Source organism: Cavia porcellus, unplaced genomic scaffold (genome assembly GCF_034190915.1).
Source record: "Cavia porcellus strain 051 isolate PalLab524CR breed Dunkin Hartley unplaced genomic scaffold, mCavPor4.1 scaffold_3, whole genome shotgun sequence".
NCBI lineage: Eukaryota > Metazoa > Chordata > Mammalia > Rodentia > Caviidae > Cavia > Cavia porcellus.
The window spans coordinates 18,462,693-18,484,672 of record NW_026947486.1 but is presented as its reverse complement, the minus strand read 5'-3'; the positions used below and the strand labels follow the sequence as shown (position 1 = coordinate 18,484,672).

The 21,980-nt window shown below is 39.2% G+C and overlaps 1 protein-coding gene across 8 annotated transcripts in view; it reads right to left on the bottom strand.

Annotated features, from left to right (window-relative positions):
* Positions 1-21,503, bottom strand: part of Jade3 (jade family PHD finger 3) — a 136,352-nt gene extending 114,849 nt beyond the window's left edge. The window contains exons 1-2 of one of the 8 annotated variants that reach the window (XM_063245774.1): positions 21,046-21,174; positions 14,232-14,323 (exon numbers count right to left, since the gene is read on the bottom strand). The gene's annotated coding sequence lies outside the window, so the exon portion shown is untranslated. Of the gene's footprint in view, positions 1-14,231; positions 14,324-20,080; positions 20,350-20,382; positions 20,768-20,835; positions 21,182-21,445 lie in introns of those variants that run through there. The other 7 variants (XM_063245772.1, XM_063245771.1, XM_063245770.1 and 4 more) reach the window with 7 other exon arrangements.
* Between the last annotated feature and the right edge of the window lie 477 nt (positions 21,504-21,980).

Genomic DNA, 21,980 nt, shown 5'->3' with positions numbered 1-21,980 from the left:
CACTCATAGAATCTTATAAAGTCATCTGTGATCCAGCTATCACCTAGGACAAGAATGTTTTTGTTAGCAACCTTGAGACATAATCATGAAGCATTTGTGTGCAAGGAAGAATGAAATTAACATTTCTAATAGACTGTCTATTACATGCAAGTCAAAGGGCCAAATTTCATTTTACACAGTAACATGTAACCTATATATTTAGCCATATTTATCAAACAAATGAATTTCTTCAGTGTAATACTTGTGAATTTAAAAAATTTAATTTAAAAATTTATATACAGTATAATTTACCCTTTCAATGTACAGTTCAAGTTCTGACAAATACATACAGTTGTAATTACCACCATAAGTCAACTGATCAACAAGCACTTATTGGCTACTGATGCATCTAATCATTACTGGTTAGTCTCAGAGTGGGGATAAACAAGGAAGTATGAAAACCCAGAAAAAAAGGTACCTTGCCCACCTCCAAAGAACTTCCATAATGTAATTACAGTTTCATACATGTGAACCAAGGAGGTGATGCAAGAAAACAGGAAATTTTCTAGCTAATAATCTGTATGAGATGTGAGTTCTAGTCTTGACACAGATAACATTTAACTTTAAATAACTCACTTATTATCAGAATTATTTTAGTTCTCATCTGGAACTTGCTTTCTTAATTCATAATTGGATAGGATTGTTCCATACAATCTCTAAGGTCTATTATAATTATAAGCACATGTGTCTCTTGTATTGGAAGTTCAGAGTGATGATGGAAGCCTAGGAGGCTGGAACAACTTTCCTGGGTTGAAGTATTCAATGGGTTGACTCCATAGGGCAATCAACAAGGGTAATAGAAGGGATGCAATATAGGGCTGATGGAGGGGAACAAACTATTACGGGTTATGAGGCAGACAAATGGATAGATATTGGTCCAGTGCAGCAAAGAACTCCAAGGTACTGTTCTACTAAGACTGTATTGAAGCCAAGCAGTATAAGCCCTATCCTTTCACTTATTTATTACTGTGTAAATCAACTACAACACACACATATACACACACAATTTGTTTGAGGTACTGGGTATTGAACACAGGACCTTGTGGATGGTAGGCAAGCACTCTACTACAAAACTCTATTCCCCAGCTCTGAAATGTGACTGGGCTGAATGGTGCAAGTTGTCCACATTTACATGTCTGATGATCGGACTGCTGTCTGAAATATTCTTCCATATCACCTCTCTTTCTCTAGCAGGCTAGCCAGGGTTCCCCTGGAGCAAGGGAAGCTATAAGTATTCCCAAGACCTAGGCTTAGAGGTTACCCAGAGTAAAACACTACATTTTAATTGGCTAAAGTAAGTCACAAGGACATCCCAGATTCAAGAAATAGACTACAGCTATTGATAGGAGCTGCAAAGTTATACTGTAAAGGAGTGTGCAATAGAGATGAAAGGACATTGTAGCTATTAAGAACTCCATCATGCTAGTCTCACTTAGTAAATTAGTATTGAATACATTTAGTCCTATGGAGCTTCAGAGGTGTGAGAACTACTGAGGTGAAAAAAATGAGCTTCTAAGTAACATGAAGGATAGAACAAAACCAGAGTAATGTGGAGGACTCTCTAAGCAGAGCTAAGTACAGAGGAGTAGGGTGACTCATGATATGTTTAGTCTCTAATGAATGCATACTTAGATGAAGTACATACAGGATTTGAAAATAGGTAAAGAGTGTAAAAAATGATTTGATGTGAGAGACCCTGACTACCAGCCTCTCAAGAGTACAGATACTACCTCTTGTACATTGTGCAACCAGGGGTCAGTGGTGGCCTAGTAGCAGAGGTGATGATGGGAATATAAGGAAGAGCCCTTTAAAGTCTACATCTTGATGAACAATAATAGTCTGGAAAGAATTTGAGTTTGGATCTGGAAAGTAGTGGCACTGAGATTATGGCAAAATAAGTAGCCTAGAGACAGTTTTCCTAAAGGCAAGTACTTACATGAATTGCCCTTATCCTTAAGGGGCTACACAGAACAGAACTGGAGGTGGTTTTGTCTGTTTGTTTTTTTTTTTCTTTTTAGACAGGGTTTCATTATGAAGTTCAGACTGGACCTGAACTCACTCTGAAGCCCAGGGTGGCCCTGAACTCACAATGACCCTCCTACCTCAGCCTTCTGAGTGCTAGAATTACAGGTGTGTGTCACCACTCCCAACCAGAACTAGAGCATTTACACACTTCTTTAATAGTATAACAAAGTTTCTTCAGAATTTAAGTTAGTGATTCTAGAGAGGGATAAATGTAGACACATACCATAGCCACACATACACCTGTGCATCTGCATAACATGTGAATTTCATGGAAAATGAGGAGGACACAGCTATTTCTAGTCAAAATTTTCTGTCTACATTTGAAAAGACAGAATTATGGGGAAAGCTAGAAACTCTAAATGAGCCATGGAATCTAACTGTAAAGCTATACTTTACACAGGCAGAGTGTATATATATAAATATAAAATAAATATAAAACATAAATATTCCCACGGCAGCATGGCAATGCAATAATTTTGACACAGAGTAAAATGTGCATTTCTTTTCCAAACTCTTGTTTTCCACAGGACTTATGTAATCATTAGCATACGTTACACATCTTTTTTTTTAAACACAATATGAGATATGATGTTTGGTTTTTTAATTGAATAGTAAGCAGTGGACCAAATCCAGTATTTGGGACAAGGCATCTAAATTTCTTTTCTTCTCTGTTAATTAAGTTACATAATGTCAGGTTGTTAATTCAATAGTAGGCAATAACCCTCTTTCATGTGTTTGTAGAGATTAAGATGTAGAAAATTTGAGGATTTCCTGCTGCACTGCAAGAGGTTAGTTGCTGCAAGCCATGCACATATAAATAGTTCATAAATAAAGAAGCATGGCATTAGGTGCAAAAGTAATAAAAATTACATTTTTGGACAGGATCGCATTATGTAGTGCAGGCTGGTTTAGTTGTGAACTTGCTTATGAAGCCCAGGATGGCCTCAACTCATGGTGATCCTCTTCCCTCAGTCTCCCGCATGCTGGGATTACAGGCATGTACCACTGCACCTTGATAAAAATTACATTATTGAATGAGAGAATATGGCATACAACATAGCATATGTGTGTGCAGGGGGTTTTGCTGAGACAGGGCTTGTAGAAATTTAGAAAACTTGGCCTAGGCAGAGTTTTCAGAGCAAAGAGGAAAAGATGTCCCTCTTGTGAGGAGAGATTTCAAGTAAATATGAGTGTTAAACTGTTGGTTAGAAAACAGGAAATAGACTAGTGGTGACATTCCTAACACTGTGATCAAGATTTCTTATTCACCTAGTTCTTTTAAAATCCCAGGTGAATAATTATCTATAGTTCATGGATTAGATCATCTTAAAACATAAAATGAAACTAAAAAGAAAAGACAGTTAAAAAATAAAATGTTAAAAAGGACATTCAGGCTCTTCATTGAACATAGATTTTATATATGCATGGTGAATGAATGGGAGACCCTCTGTGTATACCTCAAAGGGTAGAGGGGAGATTCACCAGGGGAAAAACACATCCCCTCGTTGCCCTAGATGCCTGCTTAGACTGAGCCAGACAATACTATATATTAGCTACAAAATGGAAAGAGATAGATCTTTTGCAAAAGGGAAGGTGACCAAGAGATGGAATGAGGGATGTGGAAAGGGATACAAAAAGAGTTAAGATGTGTTATGTACTTGTGTCAACTCCCACAATGAATATAAGCATTATGTACTATAAACATGAACTAATAAAAATTTTTTAAAAATTAAAAAGAGAGATCTATGTTGCCTTTTATAATGATCTAGTACTCTAGGAAGAGATCTGAATGGGCATGCAAAGTTATTCTGCAATTCATTCCTCATTGTATTACTCAAAACTGGGGCAATTTTCTATACAAAGATGTGTTTTAAAATATAGCACTGGATGATGTAGAAAAGATAGTCTTTTTAACAAATAGTGCTAGGAAACGTGGTCATCCACAGAAGAATGAATTTAGATTCATATAGTTCACCCAGTACTAAAATTAAATTCTAATGAACCAAAGACTTAACTATAAAAACACTGAATCTTTTAGCAAATAAAATGGGTGAAACTCTTGAAGACAAATGAACAGCAAAAACTTTCTACTTTCTAAACAGAACCCCAACTGCACACAAAATAGCATCAACCATCAAAAAGTGGGATTCCGTTAAAAAAGGCTTTTGCACAGCAAAGGAAATAACAGAGCAAAGAAACAATCTACAGAATGGGAAAAACATTTTTTCCAGCTATTTTATGGACAGAAGACTAATACTGTATCAGGATTATACAAAGAACTTAAAAAAATTAATTCCCCCAAAATATAAGATCCAATTAAAAAATGGGCAATTGAAAGGAATAGATACTTCTCAAAACAAAATGTACCAATGGCTAATAGATACATGGATAAATGTTTAGCATTTGGCCATTAGAAAAATGTAAATCAAAACAAGATTCCATCTTCCTCCAGAAATCACAGCTACCATCAAGAACTCAAAAGACAACAAATGCTGGTGAGATTGTTGAGAAAAGGAAACTTTCTACATTGTTGGGAATGTAAACTAGTACAACCACTATGGAAATTAGCCTGGAGATTCCTCAAAAAACTAAAATCAGAAATTCCATTTAACCCAGCTATATTTCTTCTGGGTATTTTTCCAAAAGAGTTAAAGACATATTATAGTGATACGTGCACACCCATGTTTATAGCTACACAACTCACAGTCGCTAAATCTTGGAAGTGGCCTATATTCATCAACATATGAATGAATAAAGGAAATATAAAACACACAATGAAGTTCTACTCAGCCATAAAGAAAGATAAATCTGAGTCATTTGTAAGAAAAATGGATACACCTTGAGACCATGGTGCTAAGTGAGATATTTCAGACACATAAGGTTAAATATCACATGGTTTACCTTACATGAGAAACTCAGAAAAGCAAAATAAAAGAGAAATAATAGGAAACATCGAGATAAGACTTTGTAGAGATGGGAAGGAGATATGAGAAAGGAAGAAGATGGGAGGAGGGAGAGAAGAAGAGGAAAAAAAGATGAAGACGTGCTATGTATATGTACCAATTTCCTATGATAAATATATTCATGCTAAATTTCAAACATATGCTCACATAAAAACTTCAACAAAATAAAATATAATACCTGAGAAATCACAGATGGCTCAAATCATGAGGGCCCCGAGAAATCAGGCCTCATTATTGTCAATAATTGGCCTTTTAAAAAAAAGTATAGGCTCTGGGGTTGTAGCTCAGGAATAAGTTACATACTTAACTAGTGAAAGGCCTTGGTTTCAATTCCCAGCACCAAAAAAAATTTTTAAGTGTAAAATTAAGTTTTATTGAGCATATAAATGTCTTATTTTGTGAGGAGGTGGTTAGGTTTATATAATAGAAGAATGCCTACCCTGGGGGTTGGTCTAAAGAAAGTATTCAGTGAGTTTTAGTTGATTCTGAGCTATTTTTTGTAGCTTCCTGTATGAAATATGGCAATACACTCAATTTTTGGTAAATATGGTAGGGCAAGTCACACCACAAAAATTGGGTATCTGGTCCACTCTTTGAGCATTTTACAGAATTCTTAACATATCTGTGTTCCTAAAAATGTCATCATAGAGGACTTTTAAAATTTTCCCTACATGCTTTGAAGACTTGCCTACCAAACATACCATATTGATAGATTCCTTAATTTTCTGTTTATATTAGGCAAATGTTTCTGACCAAAAAACATTTCATTAAACATGAGATAAAATATACAGGATGCCATATATTGCTCAGCATTTTATCTGTAATACATGATTTATTTCATACAATGACCCCAGGTTTTTTTTTTTTGCGGGGGGGGGTGTTGGGGATCGAACTCATGACCTTGTGCTTGTCAGGCAGGCACCTATGCTGCTCAGCTAAATACCCAGCCTCAAATGACCCCATGTGTCTTAGTTATTTTTTACTGGTCGTCGAGACAAAATACCTGATGCCCAAAGGGAAAGGAAAGGTTTATTTCTTACAGTTTTTGGAGGTTTTAGTCCATACTCAGTTGGCTCCAAGGCAAGGTGGCATGGCAGGACTGCAGTTCGTGGTGGCTGCAAACAGCAAGGCAGAACCTGGCAAGAGGGCAAGACATGCCTTCCTCTTGTCATTACGTCACATCCTGGCTCCACCCCTAGGCCAGTGTAGCACTCACTTCCCCAATCCAAGTGCTAGACAATGAACCAATTACAAATGCATAATGCAAAGGCATGAGGCTTGGGGGCCACCAACATAAACCATGGCATTTCACCCCTGGCCCCCAAAGACACATGCATATCCTTTATACAAAAGACATTTAGTCCATCTCCAAGAGTTGCCAAAGTCCTAACATTTTTAGCATTGCTGAAAAGTCCAAGTCCTAAGTCTCCTCCAAGATCTATGGCAAACTCTTAACTGTAACACCCTGTGCACATGAAATAAGGTTTAACATTTCTGAAATGCAAAGGCAGGAGATAAACATTACCATTCCAAAAGTTACAAACAGGGCAATACAAAGCACTGGAAACAAAACAAGTCCAACATCCAGCAGGGGAACATTAAGTCCTAGATTTCCATGCAGAGCATTTGAAACACATTTGAAACAATCTGGTTGGAAGCCCCAAAAGGCTTGGGTGATTCCACCCCTCCGTGGCACTTCCAGGTATATCAGCTCCTGCAACTTCTCTCTTAAACCCTTTCTGCTCGCTTTTTGAAGCTTTCCTTGGATGATCCATGTTCCTGGCTTTTTTAAACTTCTGCTGGAGTCTCCACTGCACATTTGGCTTCACCTTTACATCTTTACAAATTGCCCTCTCAGGGGCACACTGCTTGGCCTCCTAGGCCCTTTGCAATTGAAGAGGAAGCTATCTTACCTTCAGAATTTGTGCATTTTCTTGCACCTAAAATCAGCGCCATGTGGACACAATCAAGGTTTGCTGCCAGCTGGAGCAGTAGCCAGGCTTCTCTCTCTCTTGGTTGTAGGGGTCAACTACCTGGATCACTGGGCTCTGTGAACCTGATTGTGAAAAGCTTCTTTATGTTGCCACCATTCTAGAACCTCATGTGGCCTCTGTTGCCATTTTGGAGTGTGGTGCTTTGAAGCTTTCTCCTCAGAGTAAATTCTTTCACTTTTGCAGTTTTGAAGCTGCAAAGGGTGAAGATCCCCTGATTCCTGGGATGCCCCATGGCCATCTTTCTTATCTCTCTGTTTCTTCTCAACAATCAAAGTCTCATTTCTATCTTTACAATCCACAGCTTTACAGTTTTCCTTCTGGCCAAACTCATAGCATTTTAAATTATCCTGCTGGGCTCTTTGCTTTTGATTTGCAACATATGTCTGGCTAAAAGCCCCCAACAATAGCCATGCCACAGCCTTAACATTTGACTGCCTTGAAATTTCCTTTGCCAGATTAATCGGTCTGTTGCCCTTAATCTCAGTCTCAGGCATAGTGTCCTGGGCATGAGCAAAATACAGACAAACTTTCTGCCAAGCCACATCATGGGGAGTACAACAACCAATGCAGTCCTTCTTCCCAGCAGAAACCTCCCAAGCCTGGTCTTTACCATCAGGCTTTCTACCAGCCTTCTGGTCTCCTGAGCTCTGACCAGAATCTCCTCTTCCGAACAGCCTAAACTGCTCCAGCTGTATGCCTCGAGGTGACATGTCCGAACCTTTCCAAACTCTGCCCACAAGCGATTTCCAAAGCCTCTTGAAAAACATGGTCAGGTATAGTCCCAGCAATGACCCCATTCCTCGGAACCAAATTCTATCTTAGTTATTTTTTACTGGTCTCTGAGACAAAATACCTGATGCCCAAAGTTGGGAAAGGAAAGGTTTATTTCTTACAGTTTTTTGGAGGTTTCAGTCCATGCTCAGTTGGCTCCAAGGCAGGGTGGCAAGGCAGGACCGCAGTTCATGGGACATGCCTTCTTCCTGCCATTGCATCACATCCTGGCTCCACCCCTCAGCTGGTGTAGCACTCACTCCCCCATTCCAAGCACTAGACAATGAACCAATCACAAATGCATAATGCAAAGGCAAGAGGCTTGGGGGCCACCAACATAAACCATGGCACTGTGTTATTAGCTTCATTTTACAAATGAGGAAACTAAGGTACAAACAGCTTAAAACTACTCAAGTTTTTAGGAATAGTACAAGAAGAAGCAGGATTCAAACAAGAGTGTCTGTTATTCTATTCTAGTGATATCAAACTCTGTAGAACTTTCAATGATAACAAACAGCTGGTTGTGGTACACATGCCATAGGTTTGCCACTACTGCGCTACTTTAACATCTAAACTCTTAACTAGTTACCATGAGTGGTGGTGTAACTCCAGCAATCTCACTTCCAGGTATTTACCCTAGAAAAACACAAACATGCACACAAACATTTGCATATGAATTTTTATAGCAACTGTATTCATAATCACCAAAATTAGAAACTTCTATATTATTCTAGTAATAAAAAGTTCAATGTTGAATGATTAAACAAACTGTGATAGATCTATACAATACAATAAACTACTGCTTTTTGTTTGGTTTGATTTGGTTCCGGGGACCAAACTCATAACCTTGCACTTGCCAGGAAAAAACACAGTATTATTTAGAAATAAAAAGAAACTTGGTATACACAATTTGGACGATATGAGCTCTCATTCTCAAAATGACAAAACTATAGTGATGGCACAAAAGATTAATGGCTACTGAGTATAAAAGTAGGAAGAGACTGTGACGAAAAATCTAGCAAAAAGAAGTTTTCAGAGGTACTTCTTTTCTTTTGTCCCTTAATTGTAGTGGCAGTTACGCTGACCTTTAAATGTATTAAAATACAGAGACCCATATACAGCCAAAAAATTACATTTTATGGTATGATACTTTTAAAGTCAATGGATCATTTTTTCAGTCAGTACTAATTCTGTACTTTCTATGCACTACATACACTTCCTATAACATTTGTACCTACCACTAACAATGGGACTTAAGACAGTTACACTATAATATGAAACCAAGCAGCATTATCAAGCCACACAATCAAACTAATCATGGCAGTTATTGCTAACATTCCTTAAAAGTAAACAGGTGGGTATGGTGGCATATGCCTGTGATCCCAGCTACCCTAAGCACTGGAGTAGAATTACAAGTTTAAGCTCAGTCTAGATAATTTAACAATTTAGTGAGACCTTGTCTCATATTTAAAAAATAAAACTGGACTGGGCATATACCTTAGTGTGAAAGCCCTAGGTTCTATTCCAGTAATAAAAAAGTTAAATAAATTTAGGAGCTTATTTCATTAAAAATAAAAGTATCTCGGGGGCTGGGGATTTAGCTCAGCGGCATAAGCGCCTGCCTTGCAAGCAGGCAGTCGTGAGTTCGATCCCCGGTACCAATAAAAAGCAAAAAGACAAAAAAAAAAAAAAAGTACCTCACTAAATTATTAGATGGCATTATACACCATGCAGTAATTTCAATAGTAATAAAAATAAGTCATCAAAATTAACCCTAGGAAGAAGAATGTGAATAAGGATGTCAACAAATACGGTTCCTTTTTTTTTTTTTTTGTCTTTTTCGTTTTTATCGGTACCAGGGATTGAACTCACAACTGCCTGCTTGCAAGGCAGGCGCTTATGCCACTGAGCTAAATCTCCAGCACCAACTATGGTTCCTTTTATAATTTCTTTTTTTTTTTATTTTACGGAAAAGAGGTAAAACAAAAATTTTTAACAAAGTAATAGAATAACAATAATTAAAACATTACATATTGTTATCTTTAAAGTAGCTGCTCAGGTACAAACCATAAGCGCAAAAATTTCTCCAATTGATATTAGCACAAACTTTCCTTTTTAATGAACTAAAAAATACTGACAGTATAATAACTGACTTGCATTTTCCCTTTTTTTTACTGTCCTTTCCCCTTTCACCCATTCTAGTTCCTTTTTCCTTTTGAACAAATTCTTCTCTTTATAAATTTTCAGTTTTTACTAAAATACACTCATGTATCACTAGTATAATTTAAAATATAATTAATAAAATAATTTTAAAAGTTCTAGATTGGAATGGAATTTTTAAAAAAAATTGCAATATCCTTCCTTCCACTATCCTTAGAGATTAGTTACTTCACTGAGCAGACCAGGTATGTGTGCTACTTGAAATGTAGTATCTTGCCCATATGACAGGGGGTACTCAACCAATGTTTGCTCAATTGAATTGTACCTGGCAACACAGGGGAAAATATGGCAAACACATGATCATTAACAAAAACCTATAATCTAGATAGGCTAATCATGATATAATTTTGAACGAAGCAATTGCTAAATGCTAATAATGTGAACAAAAACTACAAAGGCATACACAAAATTTTGAAAGATAGGAAGATAAATATCACATACTACTGATGGTGTAGAGGTTTTTAAAGCCTAAAACAGACAGACTCAAACCAGAATCAAATATTCCTTTCTCCCTAACAGGAAAAACATAAAATTCAAGGATGTAAATAAAGGAGAAAAATAATCTGTATTGAGTTTTTGTGTCATATACTGCATTGGACAGTCATGGAGATTAAAACTTTATGACTCAGGTTTCAGCTCGGAAAATAATCACTGGAAATCACTCTAGAAGCTAGGCAAATTGAAAGGTAACTACTTTTCTTGAATCTATTGAAGAACAGAGTTGATGTGACAAACCACTTACCCTGTTATATGGAGAGACTGAAAACTGCAGGGAGACACAGGTTTGAACGTATTATAAACCTGTAGGAAGATTAAGCTACAAATTCTGAGAATTACTAGAAGCCAGACTGTGAAGTTCCTGGGCTCCACATAGGGAAATATGCACTCTATTTTCTTAGAAGCTTTTCCTACAGCAATTCTGCCAGACTCTCAGAGTTAAGTACCAGAGAAAATCTCAGCAAAATCTCCTGTGATGGTACTGGCTGGATGAGGAAAATAACATTGTGAAACTCAGCCTAGACTCCCTTTATAGACAGTACAGAACAAAAGGTTTAATCTTGAGGAGGAAGGACTTGAAACCCACGGATTGAGAACACTGGTGAATACTCATGCAGCTGAGGAAAAGAAATGGAGAGGAGTGCTAACCCCTAGAGGAGCTGCCAGGGACAAACTCAGTATCAGCCGAATCTCACAGGCTTAATCAGATAATCATACAGCTCCTTTTTTCCCCACCAACCACTATGTAGCAAACCACCTATCTAGTTAATAATAGTGGAATACAACTGGGAAAGCTATAAAAGACAACTCTTGGAATGCAGCAAAAAGGAAAAAACTCCAAACCAAGTAAGCGTCAAAATGAAGTCCAATCAGTAGGAAAAAGGGAAATCTCTTATGCCCATAGCAAAACTAAACATAAAGAACAGGGCAACCCCGACTAGATTAACACTAAATGCCTAGCAAAAAGGAACTTAGATTCTTCTCCAAACATATCAAACATTTTTCTCTGCATCTACTGTCATGTTCAGCTTTCAGCAGGCTTATTATGAGTCATAAGAAAATATTCCAAGTCACTAATCATCAGATCCAAACTCAGTAAAAGACAGACACCACAATTATCAGAAATGTAATGAGAATTGTGATTTATACATTCAAGACGGTAGTGGAAAAAGGAGGTAATATAAAAGAGCAGACAGACAACTTCAGCAAAGAAATTAAACCTGTAAGAAAGAATCAAATGGACGGCCAGGTATTTAGCTCAGCAGCATAAGCACCTGTCTGGCAAGTGTGAGGTTATGGCAGTGTGAGACTGTGAATTCAATCCCTGGTAGAAATACATACATATACATATACATATACATATACATATACATATACATATACATAAGATGGAAATACTAGAAATAAAGAAACAGTAAAAAAAAAAAAAAAACCCTAATGGGCTCAACAGGACACTTGATGCAGGCAAGAAAAAAAAGTGACCCGGAAGACATTTTTTAACCAGTCAATAAAAATTAAAAAATTTAAAAGAGACAAGAGAAAAAAATAAAGCATAGCATTTAAAGAACTGTGAGGCAACAGCAAATAGTTTTAAACTTCTAGCTGGAATCTTATGGAGGAAAAAAGAAAGATGGAGGCAGAAGAATTACTTGCAAAAATGGCCGAAAGTTTGCAAAATTAGTAACAGACAACAACCAATAGATGTAAGAACTTCAGAGAATATCAAGCAGAATAAATATAGAAAAAAGTTTTAAAGTCAAACCTAGGATGTAACATTCAAACTGCTAAAAATCAAAGACAAAAAGAAAATTTTGAAGTTAGCTAGAGGGAGGAAAAGGCACATTATCTATAAGAAAAAGGGTACTAATGGTACATTATCTTATCAGAAACCATAACAAAATGTCCTTCAAAATTGGGAGAAAAATAAAACCTTTCTCATGTAAATAAAAATAGAATTTACTGGCATCAGACTTGCTCTGAAAGAAATGTTAAAGGTAACTACAAGAAAAGAAATAAAGGTCACTGTAAAAATAAATGAAGGTAGAATATAATCTTTTATTTTTAAAAATGCTTGAAAAGTCAGTGTCCCATATATCAACTATGGGCCAGTCTTGCAAGCAGGTCTTCTAAAAATAGCATCCTCAAGACTGCTAGATTAACTGCTTGCTGCATGATAAAATGTAAAACAAAAAACAAAACCCTACAGTCAACATCATACTTAATGGTGAGAGGCAGAATGTTTCCCACAATTGGGAGAAGTGCTCTATTCTCACTACTATAATTACAAAAAAGAAGAAAAGGCCAAGGTACTCTTATTACCTGATTTCAAGATTTATTATAAAGCCATAGTAATCAAGATAGTGTGTTAGGGCTGGGAATGTAGCTCAGTGGTACAGCACTTGCCAAGGATAACCAAGGCCCTGTGTTCCATCCCCAGCACACACACACACACACACACACACACACACACACACACACAGGAGAGGGGGAGGGTATAAATGGAAACTGATAGGTTCACAGATTAATGCATCATGGATCCCAGAATTGGATATACATGTGCAAAAGCAATGCCATGGAAAAAAGTGATCTCTTCAACAAATGATGCTGAGACAATCGAATATTCATACAAGAGAATGAACCTTAACATATATATCACATTCATGGCTGGTGAGAATGCAAAATAGTGGAGTTGCAGCAACCTTAGTTCTAGGTATTATACAAATGAAATGAAAACTTGTATCTACACAAAGACCTATATGCTATTGCTTACTGTAACTTTATTCATAATTGTCCAAAAAACGTGAACAACCAAGACAGCTTTCAACAGGTGAATGAACAAAGTACACATATAACAGAATGTTGGTGATAAGAAGGGTCAGGCTATTAGTTTACATAATACAGATGAATCAAATAAAGTAAGTCAGACTAAAAAAGCTATATATTATGATTCCACATATAGGGCATTCTTAAAAAGACAAGACTAGAGTTAAAAATTCAGGGTTTAGTGGCATAGCATACACTTAGCACAAGCCAGGATTTGGGCTCAATCCCCAGCATCATCAAAAAAAGAAATCAGAACTATACCACGATGAGAAATTTCTAAGGAAAAATATTGATTGGATATTTTTTGAACAGGAATAACTGACAAAGTCAACTGGGGAAGGAGCCCATGAAAGTTTACATAGCCATCACCATAAATCATCTCTTAAAAAAGTGTATTTAGTTTTTGAAATAGAAAAATACATTCATATAGCTTAAAATTCAAATGGTACTTATAAACATTTATACAAAACATAGCATACAATACACATTATTCTATTGCATGCTTTTTGTCACCTCTGTACATGTTGGAGATCCCCCAATATCAAGGTAAAACCTTGTCTACCAAGCTTTGATTGACACTTAAGGTACTACTAATCTTCTGCTATTGTAAATGATACTTAATTAACATGCAAGTATTTGTTGAATAAATTCCTGGAAGTGTTTTCTGGTTCAAACTATATGTGTGTTTATAAATTCTGATGGCTCTTTCCAAGTTACTGACTTTAAAAATGTCAGGAATTTAAAGATAAGCTAAGATGCTACCATCAAGTAATTTTCTTTAAGATGTATAAGATGGGTTTCCCACCTGTGCTTTATAGAGCCCAGTTATATTTTTATGTAATACATTTCAGGTCTTGTGTTGCTGTAAAGTCTGTGTTAGTTATGTGAAGAATGTTACCTCTGATATCTTCCTGAGCAAAGGTCAAAAGCTGATGCTCCAAATTGGTGGTTCCTGGCCACTCACTTCATAGTACAATGCTGGATTCTTCACTGCAACCATAAGTAGATTTTTCTTGGTCAAATAAAACATCTACAGAGACTCTTATGCCTTTTTTGGAATGCCCAAATAAGAATTTTTTCTCTTAAAATTATAAAACACATAAAGGTTTCAAAAGAAGCTACAAATCTTTCATCTCTTAAGTGGTGGTAAATCCCCAAGTAAGTCTTTTTGCTTAACTACAAAACCTACAGTACAGTTAAACTAGGGTTTTCTAATAAGGCTTGAAAAGGGATTGAGAAAACCCAGGGGCTCCTTTGATAACAGCTATACAAGATCAGTGAGCTGTTGAGCCTACATCCAAACTAGAAGTCTCCCTTTGGTTTCTTCCTAAAACAGCATTATTCCACTTTATATCCAATACAAAATAAGATATTATTAATGGTATATCAATATTACTTAATCTCTACAATATACTTCATTCAGAAATGGGTACTTAATGTTAAAAATTTATCAAAAGAGCTAACATTGAGTACTAATTATTATGCACAACTGCAGTAATGGCTCCTATTTTTCAATTTTTTTTTTTTGGTACTGAGGATCGAACTCAAGACCTCACGTCTGCCAAGCAGGCACTTACACCTGCTGAGCTAAACTTCCTGGCCTCTAGGTCCCCAATTATTTTTTTTTGCATCTCCTTGTATCCACACCCTCAAATGGTCCTCTCCCACAGTGGCTTCAGACTAGATCATGGACCCACTTGTGTGGTTTAGTTGATGGAACAGTATCAAATGTGACACAAGCAGACACTTGAAAAGTGCTTGTACTCTGGTGCTTTTGCTCACTTGCTACTCCTTAGAGTAGGAACATCATGTTAACAAGTTAGCTCAAGGAGAGACCATGTGGAGTGGAGACAAGCCAACTAAGTTTAAGACTCCCTACCTAGACCAAACAGCCTGTCAACTACCAGATACACTAATGAGCCCAACCTAGATCATCCAGATATCAACCAACCACCTCTTCCCCATAAAAATTAATTGTCACAAGATACTTAAAAGTAAATGTTTGTGGCCCAGTGCATATGGCAAGGGGAAGAGAACACTGACTTTCGTCCTGTGCAGTTTACTCTGTACATAAAAAATAAATTCAAACATGAAAACCTCCAATACTTGAATAAAAATAAAGTACTGAAAATTTCTTGTCTTTCCAGATTCTCACAAATGTGTGGTCTGCTATCACAGATCGTGTGCAACATGCACACATACACAAAAGACAAATTTCTATTTAATCTCTGAAGTATCTTTATCATTATATATTTAAACAAGCCATATTCGGCAGTTCCATTTCTAACACTGAACAGCAACTCACGTTTCTGATAATTACGTTTTCTCCCAGTTCCAGGTTTTTTTACTCCTTTGCAGGGAGTCAGTGAAAGCTAAAAGAGCTGCTTTAACGCAGTCTAAAAATCATCAGACATACACGAGCCAAATTAAACCTCTTTCTAGCAGCATTCTGACGGATGGGCTTCTTGCACCACAAAAACTATTTTTATGATAGACAGTAAAAACTGCTTAAGGTAGGATTCAAGGGGATATTTTGTTTTTTCAGTAAATAAATGTCTAATTGAAGTGTGAGGCTTAAAAAGGCAAAGCCTAGGTAACTTGCCCAAGATCAAACAGCAAGAAAGATGTAGAATTCTGCTTGTGAGAAATACCAGCAAGGTTCCCTTGGAGCTTCAAGAATGAGCAGAAATAAGGTTAAAAGGTAGAGAAAAGAGATTACCAGGCAAAGGGAGCAGTAGGTTTTGTGAGGACACTGACAGTAAAAACTGCTTTAAAAATCTAAACATCTGGGCCAAAAACATTGCCTATATTGTATCACACGATGAGACACTGAATAACTAACTTTCTTAAATCATTTTCCTTTAGGCTTTATTAGAAGCTTTTCTGGATTAAACACACAGACATACACATGCACACACACATCTGCATGCATACACTATGTGCTTTAAGAAAAGTAAAAAAAAAACATCTTCTGGCAACCTCCTATTGTCCTTGGAATAAAACACAAACTGCTTAATGAGGTCCCACAAGGCCCTGTCAATCTTCCTCTGCCTACCTCATCTCTCCCCAGATCCTAGGCAAACCTCTGTGGATCCTTTCTACACCTCTCTCCCACTTCAGTGTTCTCACAACACCTGCTGCTCCCTTTGCTTGGTAATCTTTTTTCTCTACCTTTTAACCTTATTTCTGCTCATTCTTGAAGCTCCAAGGGAACCTTGCTGGTATCTCTCACAAGCAGAATTCTACATCTTTCTTGCTGTGTGACCTTGGGCAAGTTACCTAGGCTTTGCCTTTTTAAGCCTCACACTTCAATTAGACATTTATTTACTGAAAAAACAGAATATCCCCTTGAATCCTACCTTAATACCTAATACTTCTGCTATTTCCCCACATACTGCAGTTTCCTAAGAGTAGATGACTTACAGAGCATTACTTACAGTAATGCTTACAGAGCAACTACTACCTCAATTAATTCTCAGCACCACCTTGAGAAATGTGACTTGACAGATGAAAAAACATGAAACACAGAGAATTTAAAAAACTGGTCAAGATAAAGGAGTACTGACAGAATTTGAATCCAAGTTGGCCTGATGCCACAGGGATGTGGGACACAAAAGGCTTCCCTAACTCATGAACCCTCTCTTCTAAAAGCAGCACACCTCAAAGAAGATGAATTTTTACATTTATGTCCATCCAAATGACTCCCAGACATCTGCACTTCAGATCCCAGGGGAACTTTACTACTGAGCCACACCCCCACCACCACCATTTTTATTTTGAGACAGGCTCTAAATTGTGCAGGCTAGCACTGGAACTTGGGATCCTCCTGCCTCAGTCTCCTGTCAGGATTGCAGGCACAAGCCACACCTGGATTCTCTCACCTCTTACTCCCCTAGCAAATAAGGTATTCAATACATGTTTGCTGAATTACTTAAATAACAATGTTGGAGAATATATTACGGCTGCAAAGTTGGGTAGTGAATTTTCATAGCAATATTAAAATTTGGTATAGTTAGGACAACGCAACAAGAATGGCAGAAAAGAGGAGTATGTTTAAACACTTCTAAAATTGATAATGATTTCTATATCTAACACCAAAGAATTCCACATAATTTACAAATGTATGCTTTGACACTATTGGTAGACTACTTCTGGGCTCTGCTATACTCAGTGGATGCATTTGAGACAATTCTGCCAGGATGGCCTTGACAAATATCAGTCTCTCAATGGTTACTTTCAAATGATTTGGAAAAAGAAACAGAAAGAATGATACAGTGAATGAAATCAAACTGCTGACATTTGGTGATCCTGGGTAAAGGGAATACAGTGAGGTCTTTATACCAATCTTGCAACATTTTTATAATTATAATTTTATCAAAATCAAGTTTTTAAAATATAAAAAAAGGATAGTATTAATAAGTTTCCAAGGAGATTCTTATTGGGTAAAGCCCCAGTACCATTTCCCTATTCTAGGCCTCTTCAGGGTATATCAGGACCCCCTAAGACCCTCTCACGTCTGCAAGCCTCCTTTCATGTTTAGACAGCCCTCTAAGTTTTTACCTTTCTTTTCCCAGGCTCAGCTATAGAATCAGGTGTTTTTCCCAGGACCCCTTTTCTTGCTCTTTCCCAACAGAAGCACAGAGGCATTTCTGATGGTTAAAGTATCACTGCTACTGTCTATGGAAAGACTTACAGGGAAGGGGCAAAAATAACATGAGGGAGTCACAATGATTCCAGAAAACAGAAAGCAGCACTTGTTCTGTAATGATCACTTGCTATACCCTCTTATTAATTACTTCTAAGCACTTATCCTAGGTCCTTCCTACCCTACAAACTAGAACAGTTCAGCTTTCCCAGTCACTGTAACAGGAACAACATAAACTTGTGAGCTACTCAACTGTCTTCATTTCAGGAGAGTACTGAGGCTGAATGTAGCTCAGCAGTATAACACTTGCCAAGCAAATATACCAAATCCTGTGTTCAATCCCCAACACCACACACACACTTGCTAAGGCAATGCCAGATGAGTATTACTGAATGCTCACCGCTTTAATGTATAAAGCAGCAAGCAAAGGGTTTATATCAATCATTCTCTGATGAGAAATTTTTCTTAATGTGAACTAGCATATAACAACTCTCTTCCTCAGCCTCTGTTCTGTGTAAGCTACATGAGGAGGTAAGTACATTTATGTTCCATGAAAATATGCAACCTCAGTTTTAGCCTGGCTTTCTGCATCCCTGCCTGATCAAGGGTTCTAATAACCCTCTGTAGTGTCACATCTTCACAAACACCTCATGCTTGATGATTCCTTCTTCCCACTCCCAACTTCCAAAATACTTGTTTAGCTTCAGTCAGACCTCAAAATAAAAGAGATGGCTTTTTGCAGCTTATAGCAGAAACAGATATGGTTGGTAGAACACAAAAGAGAGAAAAATAATTACTAAAGAACATACTAAAACTACAAATCTTTAACATCCTTTGTTCTTTAACTTGCAGCAACTCACACATTTCAGCTATGCCAACTGGCCAGCACTATCACTTTCTCCAGCCTTGGGAACCTCCTCCACTAGCCAGAAGAATGGGTGACAGGTGCCCTGAGGGAGGCTCCTGCTCCCAGCTGATTACAAACAACAAACACTTCAAGGAGTGGAAGATCTTTCTTCACATTTGCCCTACCTATGACCAAAATGCACACCACATTGCCAATCTAGCAATGTGACCCAGAAAAGGTGGAAGAGAATTGTGAATTCTAGAATCAGAATATTGAGTATTATACAGCTGATTAGCCAGAACATGCAAAGAACTCTTCCAAAAAAAAAAAAAATACTGGGCTGCACCCTTCTTTAGCAAACAAAAGTATAGAGAATAATGGAACTGGAAAAAAAAGATAGCAACGATGGTAGCTACCAATATTGAAAGCTTAATATACACTGGGTAGTGAGAAACACTTTCCAAAGATCTCAGGTATTCTTTGAAGAGAGGGCATTATCCTTTTAGAGTTCAAGTATGGGAGATCACTTTAAATAAAACAGAAAACGGTAAGAAGATAGAACATTAGGCTAAACACAAAAGAGAAAAATCTTTCTTCACTTATCTAGAGATTAAACTCATGATGGTACCAAAACATGAGAACTACACTACTGAAAGGCTTTGAAGAAGTCTGAGATCCATATTGTCACTGTCTACAGATGTTACGAAAGTATTAAACTAAATAAAACAGTGTTTTAATGCCCACAATTCTCTCCTCCCCATCCCTACAACCCCAAATCCCAGGCTGACAAGAAGTGGTTGTAGGTTAAAATTAAGAGACCTATTATAGGAAAGTAGATTCTGGTTTGCTCAATCTAAGCAAAGAGGTTGTGTAACCAGTTTTTACCTAAATTTTGTTCCATTCCTTTCTGAATTTAGAGAGCAGCAGTTATCTTTATTAGACTGAATACAAGGAATGAGGTCGCCTTTCCCTTCAGGCCATTAGAAGCACTGTCAAAACAGTTTTGATTTCTTATACAATCAGACCTCAGAGGGGGCAGGGACCAGGATCTCCTCAGCTTCAAAGATAAACGCATCTCAGGGTGGGGGCGGGCCCTCGTGCACAGCTAAGGCTATGGATTGCCTTACAACTGAGAAGCCAAAGGAGCGGCCAAACAAGTTTCTCGCCAAAAGCCTACGAGCTATATATGTATCAGGGCTGCACAACAATATAAGCTTTTAAACATGCCTCCACAGACCACGGTAGGATCACTCACTCGAGATCCCGCGCCTCCTTTTCTCCTCACAAATAGTAAGTGCAGGTTGCCCAGTACACTGGAAAGCCAGACTTGGTGGAAGCAATGGCTCTGCTACAAAAAGTGGGAGAACAAGATTGGAAGTTTTAAAAGATAGTTATCTATGGACCTCGCAGCACAGGAAACCAGAACTCGAGAGCTAGTGAAAAGTTAACAATTCCGCCTTGCCTGGCGGTGGGAAAATTTTCCCATAACTTGCAAAGCTGTCCAGACTGATTTTTCTACCCCGTGGACTGCCTTGCGCTCTGCAGCTTCGTACTTACAGAGTCCAAACAATGACTGGAAGAGAAGGGAAAGTTCGCCGGCCGGCAAGGCGCCCGCGCTCCCGCTCGGCTGGCACGCTGGCTCTCTGGAGCGCCTCGCTGCTCCCTGCAACTCCAACCCCCGCTTCTCTCCTAGCATTCGGTTCTTCCCGTCACGCAATGCCGAACAGCCTGAGCGCACCCTGGCTCCCTGCAGCATCTAGCCACGGGAGGCCGACAGAGCAAGCCCTCCCGCCACAGGTCTGGCCCAGCGAGCCCCGATACCACCCTGAGGACAGGGACGGTGGGGGATGCCGAGAGGATAAACCGGAGGGAACGCCGCAACAGTTATGGCGCTCAAATCCTTGCCTGTGCAGCCCAAGAGCTGCCGCTCAGCTCGTGCGTCTGCCCCCGCCCCCCTCTCGTGCCACCGGGCACTGCCCCAGCCGGTAGAAGGACCACCAGGCACTTTACCTCAGCTCACACACGATCTGGTCAAAAGGCTCTGGAGATGCCACAGGCGACCGCTATGTGGAGCCGGAGCGACCTGGAGAGCAGCGAGGCCGGGCGGGACACTGTGCTCCGAGCCGCCCACTTCCCACTCCCCGAGGCCGCCACTCCAGCTGCCTAACGCGTGCGGTGACCCTAACCTCGCCCGCGTCGCGTCTGGCCTCTAGGTCCTACCTTCGCGCAGCTAGGTCGCGGCTCCCTCCTGGCTCCACACTGGGGCCAAGGCAACGTGCCTGGCAAGTCCCTCAGGGGTGGTAACCGCCCCCTTAACCACCGGCTTTCTTCTCTCCTCTCCCTCGCACCTGCCCCCTAATCCCCTTCTCACTCCCGCCCGCTCCGCCGGGCCGCGGGAGTCGCTAGGGCCCCCCCCCCCCCCCCCGCGCGCGCCTTGCCCGCTCGGCCCCGTCAGGCCTCAACCCTGGGCAGGCAGCTGGGCGGCGGCGGCAGCGGCGGCGGCCGAGGCGGCGCGGAGCACTATTGTATTCCTGACACTGTGCGCTCCCACGCTCCGCCTCTTCCCTTTCCTTCCTCCCCCACCGCTCCCTCCTTCCCCAGCCTGCAGAGCTCGCCATACCGACTGGCTCCCCGCCGTCTGCCCGCCGCGCGCTCTTCTGGCGGGCTGGGCGCAGTCGCTAAAAGCTACTGGCTCCGAAGCTCCGCCCACAGAGCTCCAACACCCGTGGCGCTCGCGCTCCAGGTGGATTTTCCGTCCCTCCTCCCCCGCGCGCCGCCTCCCGAGGAGCCGCAGCTCAGCTCGGCGAGACGCTTCTTCAGTCGAAATACAAGCTAAGCTTTTCAATTCTAAAGTTCTGTTACGTGGGACTTCGTCTATGAACTCAGCGGACACTAGTGATTTACATCGTTTGTGTTAGAAATTACCTTTGATAATAAATCCAAAGTGATTCTTAGTATGTTTATCCAGTTGCAAGCAGAAATGGTTTATGAAATTCGTGTGGCTGTTTTACTTTAAATGTGGTTAGCTTACAACTCCCAGTTATCCTATCAAATAATAATTTACGTGTTGTTGTGGAGCTATTTTGGTGATATAATTAAAACTCCAAGTCGGCTGGTTTAAAGTAAGGGCGATTATCCAGGATAATCTGAATCAA